This window comes from Bos mutus, unplaced genomic scaffold (genome assembly GCF_027580195.1).
Source record: "Bos mutus isolate GX-2022 unplaced genomic scaffold, NWIPB_WYAK_1.1 CTG261, whole genome shotgun sequence".
NCBI lineage: Eukaryota > Metazoa > Chordata > Mammalia > Artiodactyla > Bovidae > Bos > Bos mutus.
Genome location: NW_027219763.1, coordinates 21,374 through 46,270, shown reverse-complemented (window position 1 = coordinate 46,270; position 24,897 = coordinate 21,374). Strand labels below are relative to the sequence as shown.

Below are 24,897 nucleotides of genomic sequence, written 5' to 3'. Positions count from 1 at the left end.
TGGAGAAGGAAATGGCAGCCCACTCCAGGATTCTTGCCTGGAGAATCCCATGGACAGAAGAGCCTGGCAGGCTACAGCCCATAGGGTCACAGAGTCGGACATGCCTGAAGTGACTTAGCAAAGCAACACAAAGGTATTCCTATCTAGGTAAATGATAATTATGCTATTGCAGCTAATTTTTACCACTTTGGGGGAATGAAAATTCTAAATATTTTCAACTGAATCTTATCTTTTGTAGCACTCACTAAAAGCTTACAGCCATGGCATTATAATAACATTTTTCATGTGGTACCTAGATTGTTACTACTGCCCCACTAAGTCGCCTAGTCGTGTCTCACTCTGTGGCACCCGTCCCCACCAGGCTCCCTGTCCCTGGGATTCTCCAGGCAAGAACACTGGAGTGGGTTGCCATGGTACTTCAATGCATCATGAAAATTGAAAGTGAAGTCACTCACTGTGTCTGACTCTTAGCTGGACTGCAGCCTACTGGCTCTAGACACAAAGATGTAAGTGTACCTTTTCCCAGAAACCTTTGAAGCCAGAGATATTAAACAATTAAGGCACTTGAAAACATTAGGGATATGCATAAACTTTCAAATAAAACAAACTATAGCTGTACTAGCAAGCAATGATGAAATAGTAAATCTTCATCTTATGAACGTTTAATTATCTAAATGTAAGGAATTCTGGCTTAAGAAATGGTCAAAAGCAACTTGTCATTTCTTACGGTAAAATATTGAAAACCAAGTGCTAAATTCAGCCACTATAGGATAAAGAAACTAAAACAAAAAATCTTAAGGACCTGGAGACTTAGTGAGCAAAACCTCATTTTAAACTGATTGAAGCCTCTGAACTAATCCTGTGTGTCAAAGGCAGGGAAGAAGGATCTCTCTAAACTTGTAAAAACTAGTGATTCATAAGGAAACTAAAGAAATGAAAGTATGCATGCTTATCATACCACAGAAATAAAAACTGAGAAAGGATACAGAAGAAAGAAAAAGTGATCTGTTTACTCAGGGCAATCATCATTAAAAATCTACAGTAATCTGATCAACTAAAATTTTTCTCTGAAATTATACTGCTCCCATTTCCTGTGTCAAAACTTAAAATGACTGTCTCATTAAAGAGTTAGTAAATGATTCTAAAACAGCTTCCTTCTTGCCTCATAGAGGTTACTTTTCAGGATATCTCAGTGGAAATCTCTTTAAGGTACAACAGTGTTAGGATATTTTTTTGAAGTACAAAGGAAAAGATAATTAAATCAACTTTAAGCTTTTTAGCAGCCATAAGAAAAACTTAGGGTCATTCGATAGATGAAGGCTTTTGACTTTGTATAAATCTTTTAAGTTATGCAGGCTTGAAATAAAGTAGCTAAGTCTTCAGTTAAATACTAACAGTATGGTATCTTAAAGCAGATTTTTTATTGCCCACATCAACAGTTATATCCTCAGACCAACTTTTCCCTTCTTTAATGTGAAATAATGAATCACCAACGTTTTAGGTTGTCTAGACTTTAAGGCATTGTTCTTTAATTTCTAAATGATATAAGGTGCTTCACAAGTATGAACAATAATCTGTTATACTTTGCTATTTTTGTATCCTTTCCATTCATTTCTTTAAATCTGAACATGGCATCTTTTTTTCCACATAGAAAAATAACTATAATCAAGCATAAAATTTTACTCTAAGGGTACTAAATTTTAAAATTTATTCTGCTTTTGAAATGATAGCCAAAAATCCACCTGATTGATGCTCATTTAGCACCTTCTTCTCAATTCTGGTCACTAAAGTACATCCTGAGTTCCTATAAAAATAATACAGCTTTCAGGCTTTAAAATGACTACATTTAAATTGGACTTCCCTGGTGGATTAGTGGTAAAGAATCTTCCTGCAATGCAGGAGACCCAGGTTCGATCCTGGGTTGGGAAAATCCCCTAGAGAAGGGAATGGCAAGCCAACCAGTATTCTTGCCTGGGGACTGCTGAGTGACTTTCACTACAACTGCAAAAGGGTCATGAGGTTGTCTGCACAGGACAGTGTTTTCCATCACTTACGGAGTTACAGTTGGCATGTCAAGAAAAGAAAATCTAATCCCACAGCAGCAGCCATTTAAGGTAAAAGAACACAGCCACAGGGATTCATACAGAATATTTTAAATATTCCTTTTGAGCAAAATGATTTAACTGATTTTTTTTCAAGGGTGATGCTTCTATATGCATCCTTTGAAAAATTAAAGATCCTGGAATAGCATCTTCCATATGGGACATATTGAAAGATAATATATTGGTTTCAGTGAGTTACACTCCAGCCCTTGTTAATTAATAGGTCTGTTTTCAGAGGGTGGGGTTAGTGTTAGTTGCTCAGTCATATCCGACTCTTTGCAACCCTATGGACTATAGCCTGTCAGGCTCCTCTGTCCATGGGATTCTCCAGGCAAGAATACTGGAATGGGTTGCCATTCCCTTCTCCAGAGGATCTTCCCCAGCTGGGGATGAAACCTGGGTCTCCCACATTGCAGGCAGATTCTTTACCATCTGAACCACCAGGAAGCCCACAGAGTGTGGTCATTTTGTGTTTTAGATTTGCAGAATTTATAGAGAAAGAAGATTACAGCTTGCACACCCAAGACAAGGACAATTCCTCTAAAGAACCTGGCTGCATCAGAGGCAGACTTTGGTTTCAGATTGTGAGCTCGGAGTTAGTGGTTTTAGTTACATCTGATGTGGCAGCTGTGGTGGGAGCTGCAGAGGGAAGGCAGAGTTGTGGTGTTAGCTGTAGAATTAGTTGGAGATGGTGTGACAGCAGGCACAGAAAGAACTCTGTGTTCACCACCTGGCAGTCACTAAATCTGAATTATGTAAACAATAGCTTTTACCTTCCATTCAGTCAAAAGCAGGTAGAATTAGCAGCCTTAGCATCAAAACAGGAAACATAGCTGTTGTGGTTTCCTGGATTTCTGGTTCTGGAGAGGTGCCCCTCAGGAGTGGCGGTACTGGGGCTCTTGTGGTGGTGCTCAGTAAAGCCGGGCTGTAGTCATGTCAGGGCCAGAGTGGTGCCCTGAGCTGGTCGTCACACAGAGCGTGGCCAGGCAGCCTGTGGTCCAGAGCAGCAGGTGGGAGAGCCCGACGTCACGTCCTCCATGCAGGTGTTCAAGTGGACCTGGGGCACCCATTGAATTGCATCTGTCCCTCTGTCCCCTGTGCCTCCCCAGTGTGTGCAGGTGTCCACTGAATTGCTTTTGTACCAAACTATGCAGTATTAATGAAAGAGGAGAGTGAAAAAGTTGGCTTAAAGCTCAACATTAAGAAAACGAAGATCATGGCATCTGGTCTCATCACTTCATGGGAAATAGATGGGGAAATAGTGTCAGACATTATTTTTGGGGCTCCAAAATCACTGCAGGTGGTGACTGCAACCATGACATTAAAAACGCTTACTCCTTGGAAGGAAAGTTATGACCAACCTAGATAGCATATTCAAAAGCAGAGACATTGCTTTGCCAACAAAGGTCCATCTAGTCAAGGCTATGGTTTTTCCAGTGGTCATATATGGATGTGAAAGTTGGACTGTGAAGAAAGATGAGCACCGAAGAATTGATGCTTTTGAACTGTGGTATTGGAGAAGACTCTTGAGAGTCCCTTGGACTGCAAGGAGATCCAACCAGTCCATTCTAAAGGAGATCAGTCCTGGATGTTCTTTGGAAGGACTGATGCTAAAACTGAAACTCCAATACTTCAGCTACCTCATGGGAAGAGTTGACTCATTGGAAAAGACTCTGATGCTGGGAGGGATTGGGGGCAGGAGGAGAAGAGGACGACAGAGGATGAGATGGCTGGATGGCATCACTGACTCGATGGACATGAGTTTGGGTGAACTCCAGGAGTTGGTGATGGACAGGGAGGTCTAGCATGCTGCAATTCATGGGGTCGCAAAGAGTCGGACACGACTGAGCGACTGAAATGAACTGAACTGATGCAACATTTAAAATGAACTATCTTGTTCTTCAAGAGCTTAATAGCATGGTCACAGACTTCTGTGCAAATCACATTGTCGTACAGAACACCCTGTTCTGTTCTTCAGACCTTGTCTATACAAGGATGGTGCCCCTTGCTGGGGTCATTAGTAATTAGGGCTGTCAGGTTAGGTCATAGGTGAGAGAGTCCTTGGAGGGGAAGGGGAAGGCATTTAGGGTTTTGGAGAAAAGCTGAGTCTGAATGAAGCCCCTGCTGGGCTGGGAGGCAGGAGACAGACATGAGCTCTGTAATCTGCTCCCCTAGACAGCCAGATGGGCAGGTGGGGACAGTTCTCAGGTACTCAGGTCTCATTCATGAAATGATGTGACTTGGTCTTGATCTTTAAGATTTAAAATAAATGGTTCCAGGGACTTATCTGGTGGTCCAGTGGTTCAGAATCCACCTTCCAATACAGGGGACTCTGGTTCCATCCCTGGTTGAGGAACTAAGATCTCACATGCTATGGAGTAACTAAGCCCACACACCACAACAACGATCCAGAGCAGCCAAACAAAACAAAATAAAACAAAACAAAAAACAAGCAAAACAAACCTTCCTGTGAGAGCCTCCAGAACTCACGTGTCTGCACAGAGTCCGGGCTCAGATTATGATCCTTGTTCAGTCAGTGTCCCTGAGCCTGGATAACCAATAAGGAGGGGGACCCTGTGGCCGTGAGCTGGCAAATGCTACCCCTTCTGGTCACCCTGGAGCAGTGCGTGATCCTGAGGCCTGAACACGGAGGGAACTTTGTCCTTGACAGACTGAGGGGCTGTGATAGGAAGCTGGTGTTTGTAGGTGGTTCACTATTTTGCTGTCATAACTGAGTGAAAAGTAGTAAAATAGGAATCCCAAGTGTCAGACAGAAAGAAAGGAGTGAGAAGCTTAAAAGGCATTAAAAATGTTTCTTGTACATTAAAATCTAGCTTCTGATTTTTCATTCCTAAAATCTGAAACTAGTTTTTTTGGTAATGAAAAATCATTGTTATTTTTTTAGTATGTGAATGTTGTATAATCAGTTCAGTTATTTCTAGAAACATTTCAATGTGGAGATTTTTCAGACTTTTAATCAGACTCTGCATCTAGTCTTTTGGGCATTTTATCTAATTACATGTAACCACTTTTTTTCCTTTTGACTTAGCAGTTACTGACAATTTTCTTAACACTCAAGATGTGTAAAGACACACACATACCCTAAGTCTCTCAGGAATGTGACCTGTAATTGGGTACGTTGTCTTTCACCCTTGAGCTGGATTATGCGTTGTCACATGTACCTTCATGTTTTATATTTTTCTTACAGTAGAAGTACTTTATTGCCCCTGTTTAGACAGGAAAAGTAATGCACATATCACATAAAATTGAGGCTTTATCACTCTGACCCATGGTGTCATAATTAATTTCTTTATTCCCCATTTTTTTTGGTTGTTTGTATTGAATTAGAGCTCTTGTTATAGTTTTGACTGTTACTTATGAGTTAATTTACCAAGAGTGACTTCTTCATATAAAGTGCCCCTTTGCTTTCTGAGCATTACTGAGGTTCATTCTATATCAAATGAAAATGGAGAGATTTGTGGAGATTTCAAATTATTTAGTCAGAGAAGGCAGTGGCGCCCCACCCAGTACTCTTGCCTGGAAAATCCCATGGACGGAATAGCCTGGAGGGCTGCAGTTCACGGGGGTCTCTGAGGGTGGGACACGACTTCACTTTCACTCTCATGCATTGGAGAAGGAAATGGCAACCGACTCCAGTGTTCTTGCATGGAGAATCCCAGGGGCGGGAGCCTGGTGGGCTGCCGTCTATGGGGTTGCACAGAGTCGGACATGACTGAAGTGGCTTAGCAGCAGCAGTAGCAAATTATTTAGTAAAGGGCCAGGCACACCAGGTACTTATGCTGCCACTTTGTGGAGATTAATGAGATAGTTAAAACCTGATGAAAACTTATAAATGATTAAAAACTTCCCACACTGAATATTCTATTAAGTATATTATTTTAATAAACCAATGTATATCATTCAGTTTGCATTTCAGGCAGGTACCTTGTCATCTCTGCTTAAATTCTGTGGGTGTCTAAAGCTGTGCCCATATGTAAATCTGATAAAAAGAAGGTGGCTTCCTGCTGCTGCTGCTGCTGCTGCTGCTAAGTCGCTTCAGTCGTGTCCGACTCTGGGGACCCTATAACCAGCAGCACACCAGGCTCCCCACCCTGAGATTCTCCAGGCAAGAACACTGGAGTGGCTTGCCATTTCCTTCTCCAATGCATAAAAGTAAAAAGTGAAAGTGAAGTCGTTCAGTTGTGTCCGACTCTTTGCGATTCCATGGGCTGCAGCCCAGAGGCAACTAAAACTACTTAAAACCTCCAAGAGATAGGATTGGATGAATAAGCCTCCAGGACACAGTATCTTAAAATAGGAAGGAGAAAATTATGAATTAATGTTAGCATATCAATAACTATTATGTTATTTTCTCTACTTTCAGAAGTGATGTGTGTTACTTTATTGAAATGGGTACATTTTCATGAACTTTAATTTGTAGGCATCAGAGACTCCAACCCTACAAGGCCTTTCCTTTTCTGTCAGGCCCGGTGAACTGTTAGCTGTGGTCGGACCTGTGGGCGCAGGAAAGGTAAGTTGTGATGCCTTTTGTCAGCTTTAAAGCAACACCGCAGCTCCTGTTAAATCCTCAGAGTGGAACCCAGAGCTGAGTGTGACTCAGTTTGAATCGAATGTGTCTAGAACAGTGTTCCTCTAGGTGTGTTCCATGGATATTAATTTTGCAAGAAGATTTAGTGGCAAATAAACCTGGATAAATGCACAGTGTTTTCCTTCTTGGTGCTTCACATTGCACAGTCAGGAATTTAATCCTGTACTCCAAGGCCAAATTTGCCTGTTACTCCAGGTGTTTCTTGACTTCCTACTTTTGCATTCCAGTCCCCTATAATGAAAAGGACATCTTTTTGGGTGTTAGTTCTAGAAGGTCTTGTAGGTCTTTATAGAACTGATCAACTTCAGCTTCTTCAGCCTTACTGGTCGGGGCAGAGACTTGGATTACAGTAATATTGGTTTGCCGTGGAAACAAGCAGAGATCATTCTGTCATTTTTGAGATTGCATCCAAGTACTGCATTTCAGATTCTTTTGTTGACTCTGATGGCTACTGCATTTCTTCTAAAGGATTCCTGCCCATAGTAGTAGATATAATGGTCATCTGAGTTAAATTCACCCATTCCAGTCCATCTTAGTTCGCTGATTCCTAGAATGTCGATGTTCACTTTTGTCATCTCCTGTTTGAGCACTTCCAATTTGCCTTGATTCATGGACATAACATTCCAGGTTCCTATGCAATATTCCTCTTTACAGCATTGAACCTTGCTTCTATCACCAGTACCATCCGCAACTGGGTGTTGTTTTTGCTTTGGCTCCATCCCTTCATTCTTTCTGGAGTTATTTCTCCACTTATCTCTAGTAGTATATTGGGCACCTACTGACCTGGGGAGTTCATCTTTCAGCGTCCTATCTTTGTGCCTTTTCATACTGTTCATGGGGTTCTCAAGGCAAGAATACTGAAGTGGATTGCCATTCCCTTCTCCAGTGGACCACATTCTGTCAGACCTCTCCAGAACACCTCCACAGAAACACCTAGAGTAATAGGCAAATTTGGCCTTGAGTACAGAATGAAGCAGGGCAAAGGCTAATAGAGTTCTGCCAAGAGAACTCATTGGTCATAGCAAACACCCTCTTCCAACAACACGAGAGAAGACTCTACACATGGACATCAACAGATGGTCAACACCCAAATCAGACTGATTATATTCTTTGCAGCTAAAGATGGAGAAGCTCTATACAGTGAGCAAAAACAATACTGGAAGCTGACTGTCTCTCAGATCATGAATTCCTTTATTGCCAAATTCAGACTTATATTGAAGAAAGTTGAGAAAACCACTAGACCATTCAGGTATGACCTAAATCAAATCCCTTAGGACTATACAGTGGAAGTGAAAAATAGATTTAAGGGCCTAGATCTGATAGATAGAGTGCCTGATGCACTATGGACGGAGGTTTGTGACGTTGTACAGGAGACAGGAATCAAGAACATCCCAAGAAAAAGAAATGCAAAAGAGCAAAATGGCTGTATGAGGAGGCCTTACAAGTAGCTGTGAAAAAGAGTGGAAGTGAAAATCAAAGGAGAAAAGGAAAGATATTCCCATTTGAATGCAGAGTTCCAAAGAAGAGCAAGAAGAGATAAGAAAGCCTTCCTCAGCGATCAATGCAAAGAAATAGAGGAAAGCAACAGAATGGGAAAGACTAGAGATCTTTTCAAGAAAATCAGAGAAACCAAGGGAATATTTTATGTAAAAATGGGCTCAATAAAGGACAGAAATGGTAGGGACCTAAGAGAAGCAGAAGATATTAAGAAGGGTGGCAAGAATACACAGAAGAACTGTACAAAAAGATCTTCATGACCCAGATAATCACGATGTTGTGATCACTCACCTAAAGCCAGACATCCTGGAATGTGAAGTCAAGCAGGCCTTAGGAAGCATCACTACAAACAAAGCTAATGGAGGTGATGGAATTCCAGTTGAGCTATTTCAAATCCTGAAAGATGATGCTGTGACAGTGCTAGACTCAATATGCCAGTAAATTTGGAAAACTCAGCAGTGGCTACAGGACTGGAAAAAGGTCAGTTTTCATTCCAATCCCAAGGAAAGGAAATGTCAAAGAATGCTCAAACTACCACAGAATTGCACCCATCTCACACACTAGTAAAGTAATGCTCAAAATTCTCAAGCCAGGCTTCAGCAATACGTGAACCGTGAACTTCCTGATGTTCAAGCTGGTTTTAGAAAAGGCAGAGATCAAATTGCCAACATCTGCTGGATCATGGAAAAAAGAAGAGAGTTCCAGAAAAACATCTATTTCTGCTTTATTGACTACGCCAAAGCCTTTGACTGTGTGGATCACAGTAAACTGTGGAAAGTTCTGAAAGAGATGGGAATACCAGACCACCTGACCTGCCTCTTGAGAAATCTGTATGCAGATCAGGAAGCAACAGTTAGAACTGGACATGGCACAACAGACTGGTTCCAAATAGGAAAAGAGTATGTCAAGGCTGTATATTGTCAATCTGCTTATTTAACTCATATGCAGAGTACATCATGAGAAACTCTGGGCTGGAAGAAGCACAAGCTGGAATCAAGATTGCCAGGAAAAATATCAATAACCTCAGATATGCAGATGACACTACCCTTACGGCAGAAAGTGAAGAAAAATTAAAGAGCCTGTTGATGAAAGTGAAAGAGGAGAGTGAAAAATTTGGCTTAAAGCTCAACATTAAGAAAACTAAGATCATGGCATCTGGTCCCATCACTTCATGGCAAATAGATTGGGAAACAGTGTCAGACTTTATTTTGGGGGCTCCAAAATCACTGCTGATGGTGATTTCAGCCATTAAATTAAAAGACGCTTACTCCTTGGAAGGAAAGTTATGACCAACCTAGATAGGATATTAAAAAGCAGAGACATTACTTTGCCAACAAAGTTCCATCTAGTCAAGGCTATGGTTTTTCCAGTGGTCAGGTATGGATGTGAGAGTTGGACTGTGAAGAAGGCTGAGCGCTGAAGAATTGATGCTTTTAAACTGTGGTGTTGGAGAAGACTCTTGAGAGTCCCTTGGACTGCAAGGAGATCCAATCATTCCATCTTAAAGTAAATCAGTCCTGGGTATTTATTGGAAGGACTGATGTTGAAACTGAAACTCAATACTTTGGACACCTCATGCGAAGAGCTGACTCAATGGAAAAGACCCTGATGCTGGGAAAGTTTGAGGGCAGGAGGAGAAGGAAACGACAGAGGATGAGATGGTTAGATGACATCACTGACTTAATCAACATGGGTTTGGGTAGACTCCGGGAGTTGGTGATAGACAGGGAGGCCTGGCGTGCTGCGGTTTATGGGATCGTAAAGAATGGGACACAACTGAGCGACTGAACTGAACTGTCGGGAGTTTAAATGTCTCAGTGAAGGAGATTATTTACGTGACAGCTGTACAGGGTGGATAGAGACAGTTAGTGGGTCCTCCTTTTGTCACAGGGCCTCTCCAGGAACTCTGGAGGTGGTGAAATCTCCTCAGGGAAGCTTTGAGTGCTTCCTCACGTGACTTGATTCAGTCCTGTTAGTGCACGTGTAGTGAATGTGTAACCATGTGCTGGAGGTAAAGATACAGACATGAGCAAGACCCTGATGCCTCTGCCCTCCAGAGGCAACCAGTTTCTGGGGTGAGACAGAGAGGCCGGCAGGTTATTTTAGCCCAATGTGGTGAGTGCTCTGATGTTGTAGACACAGATATGTCATTTCTCTGTGTTACAAGAGATTTGAAGGACTTACTAAGTGTATGAGTACTTAGTTTCCTGTGTTTTGTACCACAAAATACAGAAACCTAAATGTGGCATATGTACATGAGAAGGTGATGATTTCTCCATAATGGACTCTTTCAAAAATTTATTTATTTTTAATTGGAAGATAATTGCTTTAAAATATTGTGTTGGTTTCTGCCATATATCTACATGAGTCAGGCATAGGTACATATGTCACCTCCTTCTTGAACCTCTCTCCCACCTCCCACCCCATCCACCCATCTAGGTTGTCATGGAGCACTGGATTTAAGCTCCTGGGCATAATGGACTTTTGTTCTTTAAACACAACAACTTCAGAGTTCTTTCAATTAATAATCTTTGGATATATTCTTCACACATAGCTTTTTAAAAATTAAAAAAATATGTATTTATTCATTTGGTTGTTTTGGGTTTTGGTTGCAGTGCATGGGATCTCTAATTGTGGCAGGTGGGCTTAGTTGCCCTGGGGCATGTAGGATGTTAGTTCCCCACCAGAACTTCTGGTGTTGGAAGGCAGATTCTTTTTTTTTTTTTTTCCTTTCAGTGTTTATTATTTAGATGTAATTATAATTTTTTTAACTTTTTATTTTGTATTGGGGTATAGCCAATTTCATGCATTGGATAAGGAAATGGAAACCCACTCCAGTGTTCTTGCCTGGAGAATCCCAGGGATAGGGTAACCTGGTGGGCTGCCATCTATGGGGTCGCACAGAGTTAGACACGACTGAAGTGACTTAGCAGCAGCATAGCCAATTAACAATGTTTTGATAGTTTCAGGTGAACAGAGGAGGGAATATATTAGCCATACATATACCTATGTATCCATTCTCACCCCAAATCCCCTCCCATCCAGGTTGCTACAAAACATTGAACAGACTTCCCTGTGCTATACCGTAGGTCCTTGTTGGTTATGCATTTTAAATATAGCAGTGGGTACCTGTCTGTTCTGAACTCCCTAACTATCCCTTCCCCCATCCTGGAAGGCGGACTCTTAAACACTGGACGACCAGGAAGTCCTTACATAACTTTTTTTTTTTTCTCACAAAACTTTTTAAGAACACATGTTTGTCAAGTAAAGATACCCAGATGCAGGAAAAACTGCATAAACATCTGATACAGAAAATACACATCCTGCTGGGCTGTCTGCTAGTTCAGTTAAGTTGCTCAGTCATGTCCAGCTCTTTCTGACACCATGGACTGCAGTATGCCAAGCTTCCCTGTCCGTCACTAACTCTCTGAGCTTGCTTAAACTCATGCCCATCGAGTTGGTGATGCCATCCAACCATCTCATCCTCTGTAGTCTTGCCTTCAAATCCCTCCTCCTCCTGCTGTCAATCTTTCCCAGCATCTTTTCCAACGAGTCAGTTCTTCGCATCAAGCAGCCAAAGTTTTAGAGTTTCAGCTTCAGTATCAGTCCTTCTAATGAATATTCAGGACTGATTTCCTTTGTTTTATGAATGTTGAGCTTTAAGGCAACTTTTGCACTCTCCTCTTTCACTTTCACCAAAGGCTTTTTAGTTCCTCTTCACTTTCTGCCATAAGTGTGGTGTCATCTCCATATCTGAGGTTATTGATATTTCTCCTGGCAATCTTGATTCCAGGTTGTGTTTCTTCCAGTCCAACATTTCTCATGATATACTCTGCATATAAGTTAAATAGGCAGGGTGACAATATACAGCTTTGATGTACTCCTTTCCTGATTTGGAGCCAGTCTGTTGTTCCATGTCCAGTTCTAACTGTAGCTTCCTGACCTGCATACAGATTTCTCAGGAGGCAGGTCAGGTTGTCTGGTATTCCTATCACTTGAAGAATTTTCCACAGTTTGTTGTGATCCACACAGTCAAAGGCTTTGGCATAGTCAATAAAGGAGAGACAGAATGATCTCTGTTCGTTTCCAAGGCAAACCATTCAATATCAGAGTAATCCAAGTCTATGCCCCAACCAGTAATGCTGAAGAAGCTGAAGTTGAATGGTTCTATGAAGACCTACAAGACCTTTTAGAACTAACACCCAAAAAATATGTCCTTTTCATTATAGGGAACTGGAATGCAAAAGTAGGAAGTCAAGAAACACCTGGAGTAACAGGCAAATTTGGCCTTGGAATATGGAGTGAAGCAGGCAAAGACTGACAGAGTTTTGCCAAGAAAATGCACTGGTCATAACAAACACCCTCTTCCAACAACACAAAAGAAGACTCTATACATGGACATCACCAGATGGCCAACACTGAAATCAGATTGATTATATTCTTTGCAGCCAAAGATGGAGAAGATCTATACAGTCAACAAAAACAAGACCAGGAGCTGACTGTGGCTCAGACCATGAACTCCTTATTGCTAATCTCAGACTTAAATTGAAGAAAGTAGGGAAAACCACTAGACCATTCAGATATGACCTAAATGAAATCACTTATGATTGTACAGTCAAAGTGAGAAATAGATTTAAGGGCCTAGATCTGATAGATAGAATGCCTGAGGAACTATGGACTGAGGTTCGTGACATTGTACAGAAGACAGGATCAAGACCATCCCCGTGGAAAAGAAATGCAAAAAAAAAAGCAAAATGGCTGTCTGGGGAGGCCTTACAAATAGCTGTGAAAAGAAGAGAAGAAAAAGCAAAGGAGAAAAGGAAAGATATAAACATCTGAGTGCAGAGTTCCAAAAAGAATAGCAAGAAGAGATAAGAAAGCCTTCTTCAGTGATCAATGAAAAGAAAGAGAGGAAAACAAAAGAATGGGAAAGACTAGAGATCTCTTCAAGAAAATCAGAGATACCAAAGGAACATTTCATGTAAAATGGGCACAATAAAGGACAGAAATGGTATGGACCTAACAGAAGCAGAAGATATTAAGAAGAGATGGCAAGAATACATAGAAGAACTGTACAAAAAGATCTTCACGACCCAGATAATCATGATGATGTGATCACTGACCTAGAGCCAGACATCCTGGAATGTGAAGTCAAGTGGGCGTCAGAAAGCATCACTACAAACAAAACTAGTGGAGGTGATGGAATTCCAGTTGAGCTATTCCAAATCCTGAAAGATGATGCTGTGAAAGTGCTGCACTAAATATGCCAGCAAGTTTGGAAAACTCAGCAGTGGCCACAGACTGGAAAAGGTCAATTTTCATTCCAAACCCAAAGAAAGACAATGCCAAAGAATGCTCAAACTATCACACAATTGCACTCATCTCACATGCTAGTAAAGTAATGCTCAAAATTCTCCAAGCCAGGCTTCAGCAATATGTGAACTATGAACTTCCTGATGTTCAAGCTGGTTTTAGAAAAAGCAGAGGAACCAGAGATCAAATTGCCAACATCCACTGGATCATGGAAAAAGCAAGAGAGTTCCAGAAAAACATCTATTTCTGCTTTATTGACTATGCCAAAGCCTTTGACTGTGTGGATCACAATAAACTGTGGAAAATTCTGAAAGAGATGGAATACCAGACCACCTGATCTGCCTCTTGAGAAATTTGTATGCAGGTCAGGAAGCAACAGTTAGAAGTGGACATGGAACAACAGACTGGTTCCAAATAGGAAAAGGAGTACGTCAAGGCTGTATATTGTCACCCTGTTTATTTAACTTATATGCAGAGTACATCATGAGAAATGCTAGACTGGAAGAAGCACAAGCTGGAATCAAGATTGCCGAGAAATATCAATAACCTCAGATATGCAGATGACACCACCCTTATGGCAGAAAGTGAAGAGGAACTAAAAAGCCTCTTGATAAAAGTGAAAGTGGAGAGGAAAAAGTTGGCTTAAAGCTCAACATTCAGAAAACGAAGATCATGGCATCCGGTCCCATCACTTCATGGGAAATAGATGGGGAAACAGTGGAAACAGTGTCAGACTTTATTTTTCTGGGCTCCAAAATCACTGCAGATGGTGACTACAGCCATGAAATTAAAAGATGCTTATTCCTTGAAGGAAAGTTATGATCAACCTAGATAGCATACTCAAAAGCAGAGACATTACTTTGCCAACAAAGGTTCCTCTAGTCAAGGCTATGGTTTTTCCAGTGGTCATGTATGGATGTGAGAGTTGGACTGTGAAGGAGGCTGAGCGCTGAAGAATTGATGCTTTTGAACTGTGGTGTTGGAGAAGACTCTTGAGAGTCCCTTGGACTGCAAGGAGATCCAACCAGTCCATTCTGAAGGAGATAGGCCCTGGGATTTCTTTGGAAGGAATAATGCTAAAGCTGAAACTCCAGTACTTTGGCCACCTCATGGGAAGAGTTGACTCATTGGAAAAGACCCTGATGCTGTGAGGGATTGGGGCAGGAGGAGAAGGGGACGACAGAGAGTGAGATGGCTGGATGGCATCACTGACTTGATGAACGTGAGTCTGGGTGAACTCCGGGAGTTGGTGATGGACAGGGAGGCCTGGCGTGCTGTGACTCATGGGGTTGCAATGAATTGGACATGACTGAAGACTGCTCTGATCTGATGTGGTCTGAGATGTTTTTCTGGAACTCTGTTGCTCTTTCGATGATCTAACAAATGTTGGCAATTTGATCTCTGGTTCCTCTGCCTTTTGTAAACCAACTTGAACATCTGGAAATTCATGATTCACATATTGCTGAAGCCTGGCTTGGAGAATTTTGAACATTACATTGTTAGCATGTGAGATGAGTGCCATTGTCACAGTAGTTTGAGCATTGTTTAGCGTTGCCTTTCTTTGGAATTGGAATGAAACCTGACCTTTTCCAGTCCTGTGGCCACTGCTGAGTTTTCCAAGTTTGCTGGCATATTGGTTGCAGCACTTTCACAGCATCATCTTTTAGGATTTGAAATGGCTCAACTGGAGTTCTATCATTTCCACTAGCTTTGTTCGTAGTGATGCTTCCTAAGTCCACTTGACTTTGCATTCCAGGATGTCTGGCTCTAGGTGAGTGATCACACCATCATGATTATCTGGGTTGTGAAGATCTTTTTGTACATTTCTTCTGTGTATTCTTGCCACCTCTTCTTAATATCTTCTGCTTCCGTTAGGTTCATACCATTTCTGTCCTTTATTGAGCCCATCTTTTGCATGAAATATTCCCTTAGTATCTCTAATTTTCTTGAAGAGATATCTTGTCTTTCCTTCTATTGTTTTCCTCTATTTATTTGTACTGATCACTGAGGAAGGCTTTCTTATCTCTTCTTGCTATTCTTTGGAATTCTGCATTCAGTTGGGTATATCTTTCCATTTCTCCTTTGCCTTTTGCTTCTCCTCTTTTTCTCAGTTATTACTAAGGTATCCTCAGACAACCATTTCAAAAGAAAGAATTTTGCATTTTTTTATTATTATTATTTGTGTGTGTGTGTGTGGTGGTCTTGATCTCTGCCTCCTGTACAGTATGATGAACCTCTGTTCATAGTTCTTCAGGTACTCTATTTATCGAATCTAATTCCTTGAATTTATTTGTCACTTCTACTGTATAATCATAAGGGGTTTGATTTAGGTCATACGTGAATGGTCTACTGTTTTCCCCCTACTTTCTTCAATTAAAGTCTGAATTTGACAATAAGGAGTTAATGATCTGAGCTACAGTCAGCTCCAAGTCTTGTTTTTCCTGACTGTTTAGAGCTTCTCATCTTTGGCTGCAAAGAATATAATCAATCAGATTTTGATATTGGTCATCTGGTGATGTCCATGTGTAGACACGTGTTGTTAGAAGAGAGTGTCTGCGCTGATCAGTGCATTCTCTTGGCAAAACTCTATTAGCCTTTGCCCTACTTCAGTTTGTACTCCAAGGCCAAACTTGGCTGTTAATCCAGGTATCTCTTAACCTCCTACTTTTGCAATCCAGTCCCCTATAATTAAAAGGACATCTTTTTTTGGGTGTTAGTTCTAGAAGGTCTTGTAGGTCTTCATAGAACTGTTCAACTTCAGCTTCTTTAGCATTAGTGGCTTGAGCATAGACTTGGATTACTGTGGTATTGAATGGTTTGCCTTGGAAACAGAGATCATTCTGTTGTTTTTGAGATTGCACCTAAGTACTGCATTTTCAGCTTTTTTGTTGACTATGATGGCTACTCCATTTCTCCTAGGGATTCTTGCCCCAGTAGTAGATAAAATGGTCATCTGAGTTAATTTGCCCATTCCAGTCCATTTTAGTTCACGTATTCCTAAAATGTCGATGTTCAATCTTGCCATCTCCTGTTTGACCACTTCTAATTTACCTAGATTCATGGACTTAACATTCCAGGTTCCTATGCAACATTGCTCTTACAGCAGTGGACTTGACTTCCATCACTAGGCACATCCACATCTGGGCCTTGTTTTCACTTTGGCTCTGTCTCTTCATTCTTTCTGATGTTATTTCTCCACTCTTCTCCAGTAGCATATTGGGCACCTACTGACCTGGGAACTTCATCGTTCAGTGTCATATCTTTGCCTATTCACACTGTTCATGAGCTTCTCAAGGCAAGAATACTGCTAGAAGATGTTAAACATTCTTAGTCTTTGCTGAGTAGAGCATTTCATCTGGGGGAACTCAGACAGTCAGTTCAGTTCAGTTGCTCAGTCTTGTCTGAGTCTTTGTGACCGCATGGACTGCAGGCAGAGTAGATTGTTATCGTGTTAATATTCCTTATCAACCTTTAGTTTACAGTGACCAATAATGCTCTTTTCCACTGTTTTCCTGCAACTTCCAGAGCTGTTCTGATGTCATTTATCAAGCACCAGGGTGGGGTCGGCTGTGCTGCGGGGCATGTTCCATTCTGAGTGCACCCTGTTCACCTGTGTGTGTTCCTGTCTGTTGCAGTCATCACTGTTAAGAGCTATGCTGGGGTGAGCTGCCCCCAAGCCAGGGGAAGGTCAGTGTGCTCGGGAGGATCGCATGTGTTTCTCAGCAGCCCTGGGTGTTTCCAGGAACTGTGAAGAGTAACATTTTATTTGGGAAGAAATATGAAGAAGAACGATATGAAGAAGTAATAAAGGCTTGTGCTTTGGAAGAGGTGAGTAATGACTCTTGAGTTGCATGTAGTCGAATTTCAAATAATGATAACATTGATTTAAGCTCTAAGGTTTGTTAAAAGTTCTTTTTTTTTTTTTTTTTTTTGAATCTGAAAGGTCTTTGATTGTTGCTTAATACCTTAAGCTGGTCTTCTTGGTAAATGTGCAGTCATATATGCTGCTGTTTTAATCCTGATGTGATAATAATGATCACAGAAGGCCTTTGTTTCATTTGGTGAAGTTGCATTCACCTTTAGGTTCTTTTTAATGGCCAGTTAAAAAAAATCTGTGCTCACTTCCCTATGCTATTAAGGTTATTCTCAAAATCCTCTAGCCAGGCTTCAACAGTACTTGAATTGAGAACTTCAAGATGTACCAGCTGGATTCAGAAAAGGTAGAGGAACTAAAGATCAAATTGCCAACATTCTCTGGATAGAGAAAGAAAGGGAATTCAAAGAAAGCATCTACTTCTGTTTCATTGCCTGTACTAGAGCCTTTGACTGTGTGTATCATAACAAATGGTGGAAAAGTCTTAGAGAGATGAGAATACCAGACCATCTTACCTGTCTCCTGAGAAACCTGTATGCAAGAAAAAGAACAGTTAGAATCTTATGTGGAACCACTGACTGGTTCAAAATTGAGAAAGGAGTAGGACAAAGCTGTATACTGTTACCCTGTCTATTTAACTTATATGCAGAATACATCATCCATCCAGGCTGGATGAGTTTCAGTTCAGTTCAGTTGCTCAGTCATGTCCGACTCTTTGCAACCCCATGAATTGCAGCATGCCAGACCTCCCTGTCCATCACCAACTCCCGGAGTTCACTCAGACTCATGTCCATCGAGTCAGTGATGCCATCCAGCCATCTCATCCTCTGTCGTCCCCTTCTCCTCTCCTGCCCCCAATCCCTCCCAGCATCAGAGTCTTCTCAACGAGTCAACTCTTCGCATGAGGTGGCCAAAGTACTGAGTTTCAGCTTTAGCATTATTCCTTCCAAAGAAATCCCAGGGCCGATCTCCTTCAGAATGGACTGGTTGGATCTCCTTGCAGTCCAAGGGACTCTCAAGAGTCTTCTCCAACACCACAGTTCAAAAGCATCAATTCTTCAGCGCTCAGCCTCCTTCACAGTCCAACTCTCACATCTATACATGACCACTGGAAAAACCATAGCCTTGACTAGACGAACCTTTGTTGGCAAAGTAATGTCTCTGCTTTTGAGTATGCTATCTAGGTTGATCATAACTTTTCCTTCCAAGGAGTAAGCATCTTTTAATTTAATGGCTAAAATCACCATCTGCAGTGATTTTGGAGCCCAGAAAAAATAAAGTCTGACACTGTTTCCACTGTTTCCCCATCTATTTCCCATGAAGTGATGGGACCGGATGCCATAATCTTCATTTTCTGAATGTTGAGCTTTAAGCCAACTTTTTTCACTCTCCACTTTCACTTTCATCAAGAGGCTCTTTAGTTCCTCTTCACTTTCTGCCATAAAGGTGGTGTCATCTGCATATCTGAGGTTATTGATATTTCTCCTGGAAATCTTGATTCCAGCTTGTGTTTCTTCCAGTCCAACGTTTCTCTCATAATGTACTCTGCATATAAGTTAAATAAGCAGGGTGATAATATACAGCCTTGACGTACTCCTTTTCTAGTTGGAACCAGTCTGTTGTTCCATGTCCAATTCTAACTTTTGCTTCCTGACCTGCATACAGGTTTCTCAAGAGGCAGGTCAGGTGGTCTGGTATCCCCATCTCTGGTCCTAGCACTTCATGGCAAATAGAGGGAGAAAAGGTGGAAGCAGTGACAGAGTTATTCTTCTTGGGCTCTAAAATCACTGTGGATGGTGACTGCAGCATCAAATTGAAAGACAAATTGATGCTTTGAAATTGAAATTTGAAATACAGTTGCTTCTTGGAAGGAGAGCTATGACAAACTTAACATATTAAAAGGAGAGACATCACATTGCCAACAAAGGTCCATGTAGTCAAAGCTGTGGTCTTTCCAGTAATTATGTATGCATGTTAGAATAGGACCATAAAGAAGGCAGAACACTGAAGAATTGATGTCTTTGGAATGTGGTGCTAGAGAAGACTCTTGAGAGTCCATTGACTGCAAGGAGATCCAATCAGTCAATCCTAAAGGAAATCAACTCTGAATATTCATTGTTAAGACTGATGCTGAAGCTGAAGCTCCAATACTTTGGCTACCTGATATGAACAACTGACTCACTGGAAAAGGCCCTGATACTGGGAAAGTCTGAGGGCAGGAGGAGAAGGGTGTGACAGATGGTTGGATGGCATCATCAATTCAGTGTTCATGAACTTGGGCAGACTCTGGGAGATAGTGACAGAGAGGCCTGGCATGGTGCAATCCATAGGGTCATAAACAGTCAGACACGAATTGGAGACTGAACAACAAAAACAACAAACATTTGTAAAAAATAACACAGTGTAATGAACCTCATGTACCCACCCCCAGCTCCAACCAGGATCAGCTGGTGGCCAGTCTTGCTGCATCTCCACCCCTGCCCTCTGCCAGCCCCACCCCCACCCCATTATTATTCTGGAGCAGGTCCTAGACCTCAGATTAGTCCATCTGTAAACATTTCATTGAAAGTGAAAGTCGTTCAGTTGTGTCCGACTCTTTGCGATCCCATGGACTAAACAGTTCATGGAATTCTCCTGGCCAGAATACTGGAATGAGTATCCTTTCCCTTCTCCAGGGGATCTTCCAAACCCAGGATCAAACCCAGGTCTCCTGCATGCCCCAAGAGAAGTGAAAACATTTGATTAGTATTATCTAAAAGATAGGAAAGCCTTTGGAAAAAAACATCACCAACATTATTTCACCTGAAAAATTACCCTAATTCCTGAATATCATCAACTTTCTCATCATCTCACTGAGATCTCCTTCAGCAGTGGTTGAATCAGATTCCATGTGAGATCTGCCCCTGCACTCTGTTGGTACCACTTCAGTCCATTTTAGTCTCCAGGTTTCCCTCTCTGCTTGGTTTTGACTTGTAATTTATTAAAGAAAATGTAATGCTTTAAAATTTCTTCTTAATCCTGCCTCATTTCATTGGGGGAGAGATTGTTTTCAGAAATTGCATTGAGTTTCACAGAAAATGGCAAGAAGAAACATTTAACTCTACCTTGGGATTTAGATGAAATTAGTAAATGAATGATGAAAACTGAACTTACTTAATAGGAAAATGTAATTTGGCAAAATTACACAAAAAATATAAATACTGATTAAATGGTATGTTATTCTCTTGGATTACACATCCATGAATAGAAGCATTAAAGGGCTCCCCCTGTGGTCTGTTCAGATCTGGACATCTTTTATACTGTGAGGAAAAGGCTGGGACTGTCTTTCAGAGGATCGGCAGGATATTGACAGGTGTGAGAGGAGGGACAATTCCACATGGAAGAAAAGCTGTAAAGGAAGGCAGGGCTCCTGCTGCTTGACTCTAGAGTCCAGCCCTCCTCTGCCAGGGCCTCACGTCCGGACTCACATTTACCATTTCAGCAGTCTGCTCCATGGTGCTTCTACTGTAAGTCTCAACCATCGCTGAAGGGCCCTTGATGTGCTTCTGGATGGATGGCATCAAACCAGCGTCAGCATTTCCTAATTTGCCTCTAGCATGTGTGTGTCTGCTTTTCAGTAAGAATTGGTGAAATTTAACTTAGACAAAAATAACGTGAATAAGAACACCTTTCTGTCAGTGGGGGGAATTGTAGTCTATACTCAAGTCAGGCTTTCCCTTTAACCTAATTGGAAAATGGTGGCTAGGAATTTAGCCTGACTTGGATTTTGTTGCAAATCCTGTGAAATGGTTTTCCCATTTGGGGCTGGTCCGTGAATAATGTTCAGAGTCAACAACACAGTTACAGTCTTGCTACCAGACTCAGAGAGAAAGAGCCTGTTTCTTGTGCCCTAACTGTGCTAAGTGAATGTGTGGATTTAGGTGCTTTTTCTAGAACATGGTTAAGGTTGCTGTGCTATGACGTGTTACTATTTTGAGAAACAAAACAAAATAATGTAAAATCAAAGCATGAAAGCTAAGTGAAACAGTTTGCAAGGACTTCAACAGTGAAATGGACGCCAAGCAACTGTATGTGTATATATGTGTGTGTAGGGCTGAGAACCTATGTTAAAATGCCTTGTTGTTATTCTTGAAAACCAAAGCAAGGGATAGTATTAACTTCTGAGCTCAACAAAGAAAGAAGGTGAAATAATGATGAATTTTCATGAACAGAGCAATTGCTGCCTTTTCATCAGATGTACCCCATTTAAGCTTTGAGTGAGTGGGAAACCTGTGTCCCTGTGTGCCTGTGGCTGTCACTGTGGGTTATGATGGAGACAGTCTCCTTTTTTTGTGGTCGTGTGCTTTGCATATTGTGATCCACACTATGAATGGGGCCCCACTGTTGGTTTGATGAGAAAATAGGCATCAGTCACCAGTAGCAAGTGACAATCAATTACTGTCCTTTTTCCATTTATGAAGGGTGTTCATACACCTTCCTTAAAAAGGTGTTCTTTTATCCCCATAGCATCCTTGAGTTTAGTGATTCTGTTTCTGCAGCACATTCTGCAGAAGAGGAAAATGAGACTTAGGAGATCAGAGGACTTGTTTATCATACAGACTCCAGTGTGCTACTTTGCTTTCTCTCCTCAAATTTCTAAAGTAGAGACAGAGAAGTGAGGGTGTCATCTGCAGAAAGGTACTGCTATGTATCTTAGGTTGATGCCTGAGGGGTTTAATAGGAAATAAACTCCTGTAGGCTCTACTTGTCTATGGCAGCGTCTGTCCAGTGATAATTATAGGCAATCAAAGTAAATATTTCTAATATAATAACTATGTAAGTTAAACCTGATTGTTATCTTGTCATTTTGGGGATTTCTTTTCATTTTTGTTATATTTTCCCCAGATACTCTGGGGAAAAAAAAACAGATTTGTCTACTTCTTAAATAATATACAAATATAACTTATGATAGATTCCAAGACCCTCAAGACAAAACTTTGTATCCTTCTTAACTTTGAGTTTTTCCTGCTTCCATCAGGGCAAGTATCTACTTTGTCCAGCTGATCTATTCAATGTTCCTGAATATTGAATATTTCAATTTCCTTTTGGTTGTTCCTGTCCCATTGGCCTGCCTAGCTTGTTCTTTCTGTTCCCATTTCTTGTACAGACCTTGTCTGTCACTCTATGACTTGCATTAAGTATCACTATAAAGACATGGGTTAGGTGTTATCCCTTCTCTGGATAATGGGAAACAGAGGCCAAGATCAGCAAAACTGGTAATTTAAGATAAAACAAGTCCTTGTGTTTTCACCAGCCTGGGACACCAGCTCTGACACTTGTGTCTCTAGCATGTCCAGCTGTAACATGATGTCACTGAGAGGTCATCTCAGCTTGTCCACAAGCAGAGTCTCCTAAACTTGCCTCCACCATCTTCCCCAACTCAATAAATGGGGACCCTGTCCTTCTCCTTCCTCACCCCAGACACCACAGTCCTCCTCTTCTCTCTCATTCCCACACCCATCCCATCAGCAGGCCTTACAGACTCCACCTTCCAAATGTGTCTGGAGTGTGATCCCATCTCTCCCTTCCTGCTGCTCCCTAAATTATTCCTGGTCACCATCATGTCTCACCTAGATTATTCCAGTAGCCTCCTCACTTGTATCCACCCTCAAATAAACCAAGCTTACTGTCTGTTTTGTGCAAAGCACAGGAGTGATTCCTTGAAAACCTTAGAACATGTCAGACCTCCCTCCCCTCCCCCTCTTACTGGAATGACACAGGCTCTCCTGCTCTGTCTCTGCCCTCACTCCCCTCATTCTCACTCTGCTCTCCTGCCTCCCTTGTCCTGAACCCTGGGGCATCTCCCTGTGGCCCCTGCACCTGCCCCTCCCTCTGTGAGGAGCAGCCTCTCCAGGTCTGCCTGAGCCCTCCCCCCTCCCCCCAGATGTGCTCATCCCTCTCTGAGAAGAGCCCTCACACCCCAGTGTGGACTCCCTCCTTCACTCTTCATCCTCCTGAGCAGCTTCCTTTTCCTTCTCATCCTTAGTAATTGTACTCAGGTTAATTTTCCATATCATCATCTCCCACCGTGGAAAGAAATGCTGGGACTTTGTTTCCTCATGGCTGAATTCCCTGTTCCCAGAACAATGCCTGGTGTATAGTCAGTCCTCAATAAATATCTGTTAAAATGGTCAAATGCATAAATTCTTTGAAAAATATACAGAATGAAAACAGATGAAAAGCCTGAGAGGTTTTTTTATTTAATGTTCAGAGTTACAATTTAATCACTATGCAATTTGATCATTGTGGTTGATCAAGTGACAGTGAAAGTGGCTCACTTGTTTTCAAATCCATGGACTATCCAGTCCATGGAATTCTCAGGCCAGAATGCTGAAGAAGATAGCTGTTCCCCTTCCAGGGATATTCCCAACCCAGGATGAAACCCTTCTCCCACATTGCAGGCAGATTCTTTACCAGCTGAGCCAAAGATAAGCCCATTGTTGATTAAATACTTGTATAAAGAAATGATGCTAAATGGTTAGATGCTAGAGTTGGACCTTTAGCAACTGAGCAGTAACAACAACAAGATGGTTAGGATGGCAGGAGGAGAACACATTCTAGGTCCATCCATGTTTCTTTTTCCCTTTCTGTCTCCATGCAGGATTTGAAAACTTCTGCAGGATGGAGATCTAACTATGACAGGAGATGGAGAAACCCCTCTGAGTGAAGGGCAGAAAGCCCGGGTCAGCCTTTCTTCCAGGTAAATGGGGTTTCAGTTGTCATCCTGCCCCTCCTCCTCTGCAACTCCTAGTGGACGTGAGCACGGAGACCCTGATTACCAGGTGGGTCTGTGTGAAGTAGGGTCTTGGTCCTTTCCTGAGCTCCTGGAAGGAACCTGGAATTGTTGGACACCGTCATGATTCAGAGATAAGACCCAGAGAGTGTTTAGTGTCCTCTCCTGACGTCTCTCTTCATTTTCTAGAGCCGTGTATCAGGATGCAGACATTTACCTCCTGGACGATCCACTCAGCGCAGTGGATGCAGGAGTCAGCAGACACTTGTTCCAACAGTGAGTTTGTGCCTGTTTTATATCATTTCTTCTTTCCAGGAACCCTGTAGAGATCAGGAAGAGAGCTGGAGGAAAGCCACTGTGCTTCAGGAGACTCAGCTCATTCTGCCCTGGTGTCCCTCCCTCCCCTCCCTTCCCTCCACAGAAGGTCCATCAGAGAAAATTTTGCATTGTAATGAGGTCAGGACGGAAAATACAGAAGGTGCTTCCAGTGTGTGGGGGCCAGTGGGATCTGTGCTTTTAGGAAGTCAGGGATAGATGGCAGATTCCTCCATGACCACTTGCGGTTGATGGATCCAGACCCCAGGATAAGAAGGATGTTGTAAAGTTTTTAAATCAGAGAGTAGGCCTTGGGAACCTGGTAACTGGTTGCCAGTTCTTTTTCTCCATCATTTGTTGAAGGCACGTTTTAAGTAAATATTTCAGTACTGACATAGGGCTTCATGGAAAGACT

General features: G+C 41.9%; 1 pseudogene; it reads left to right on the top strand.

The window, feature by feature from the left end:
- Positions 1 to 24,443, top strand: part of LOC102272248 (ATP-binding cassette sub-family C member 4-like) — a 64,499-nt pseudogene extending 40,056 nt beyond the window's left edge.
- Positions 24,444 to 24,897: the final 454 nt, after the last annotated feature.